Below are 2,096 nucleotides of genomic sequence, written 5' to 3' on the forward strand. Positions count from 1 at the left end.
GAAAAAGTTTTAATATTTATACTTAGATTTTCAAAGAATTTTTCATATACGAATTCACCCCTTTCTTAGTATATTGTTCATTTTGAGAGTTCTACACTAATAGCCTCTTATCTGTTCATCCCATTTCTTTCTTTTTCTCCAAGTTTGTGACTTTTCTTTTGGGTGCTTTAGGAATCGACATTTGCTTCTTTAAGAATCGATTCTTCCTTTTTAGACTTGTTCTTGTAGACTAGTTCTGCTTGCAACCGATATTTGCTTCATAGAGAATCAATTCCTTCACGATTGAACTTTTTCAGTTTATGCTCTATTTTTCTACAATTGATTCTTCCTTTCTGAGCTGCTGGTTCTTGTCTATTCTAATGACTTTTGTACTTTCTAAAATCCACTTCTTCTTCTTCCTAGAGAATCGATTATTACTGTAAGAAAACAAAATAGATTTTGCTTTTTGTATAATTGAGAATCAATTCTTCACTTTCAAAAGGTTGATTCTTAAGGCTGGTAATATTGAGTTTGAGTTTGTCCAAAGGATATTTCTTTGCACAATCAACTTTAAAACTCTTGAGGATTTTCTTCAAGTTTACAAACATTTTCTAAGCATTTGCATAGCATATTTAGATCAACAAAATTTTGTCATTTCAAATCTAAGGTGAAGTAAATAGCAAAAAAAAGAAAATCTAGACAAAGATATGGATTTATATATAAAAAGATAAAATATATTGGTGCTTACTTTAGAAGCCTGATCGATTGATTAATATACCTTTTTGTCTTAAAGTTAGGTGAACAGATGAGAACTTTTGTCAACTTTGACTATTAATTACAATACATTTGAATCAAAACTGGCATGCTTATCTAACCTATGAACATGGTGATATTTCACCATTCTAAAACATGGGCATAATAATGTTCATTTGGGATAATACACGCTTGTCTTGAAAGATTGATTGATTAGGTAATAAACTTTTTGTTAGGAATTTGGTGGATAAATAAAATCTACTGTCAAATCTGATCATTAGATTATATCCAAATGACAACTATCATGTATGTGTCTTTTTCGCATGTCTTAATTTTCCACTATCATGATCTTTCAAGATAATCAGATCTTTTCTTACTCAAAAGATATATCCACTGATTAATATATTGTTTTATACATTTTTAATATGAATAATTAAGGTGAATAAATGAATTTTTTTTGTGAAATTTGATCATTAAAATACATTTGAATATAAACTAGCACACTATGAACGAAATAGAATTTTTAAGGTTAATAGTTCACACAAATTCAAATAATTTAATAACACATTTGTTTTCAATATTCGTCGTTTAGATAATGTAAACTAGACATAATTGAATAACGATGAATTATCTTACCATAGTGAGGAACAAATTAAATTCTCTTACCATCCATCATTTAGCATAAAATCTTGACAAGTGGATTTGCTAACTTGTAAGGCATTATTCCTTTAATCTCTGAATAGTCCTTGACACGATCATTTACCAACCCAGCTCTTCAATGATTTCTCCCATCTCTCTCACTATATAAAGTCTTCATTGGCTACCATTCAGGCAACCCAATTCTCATTTTCTCCCCTTACTGGAAATGTATAGTTCAAGAAAAAAAGAGACTCACCATTTGTAGAGTAATAGCCACGATAAGATAGAAGTTGAAGCTTGACTAGATAGTGAATGACAATGCTAAAAGACTTAGCCTTAAGAAAAAGAGGTTAGGATTATTGAAGAAAATGAGTGAGTTGTACACTCTATGTGGTGTCAATTCCTATGCCATCATTAATGGCCCAAATGAAATCGAGCCAAGGGTGTGGTCATCACATGACATGGTACAACAGCAACTTGCACAGCTTCAAAGCTTGTCCGAGTTAGGGTGACTAGAGAAAATGATGAACTAAGAAACTTACCTTAAAGAGCAGGTTTAGAAGGCTAAAAAACAATTGATGATGTGTGGAAAGAGGAGCAAGGAAATTGAGATGGCCCATCTCATGCAGCAAATCAATCAAAGCAAGAGGTGTGATGAACTTAACCTTAGTGAATCGAATGGTTTGTCTTTGTTTGTGGATGAGAAGATAATGAAGATTAACAAA

The sequence above is a fragment of the Theobroma umbraticum genome, unplaced genomic scaffold, assembly GCF_002168275.2.
Source record: "Theobroma umbraticum cultivar Fairchild unplaced genomic scaffold, ASM216827v3 scaffold_30.0, whole genome shotgun sequence".
Taxonomy (NCBI): Eukaryota; Viridiplantae; Streptophyta; class Magnoliopsida; order Malvales; family Malvaceae; genus Theobroma; species Theobroma umbraticum.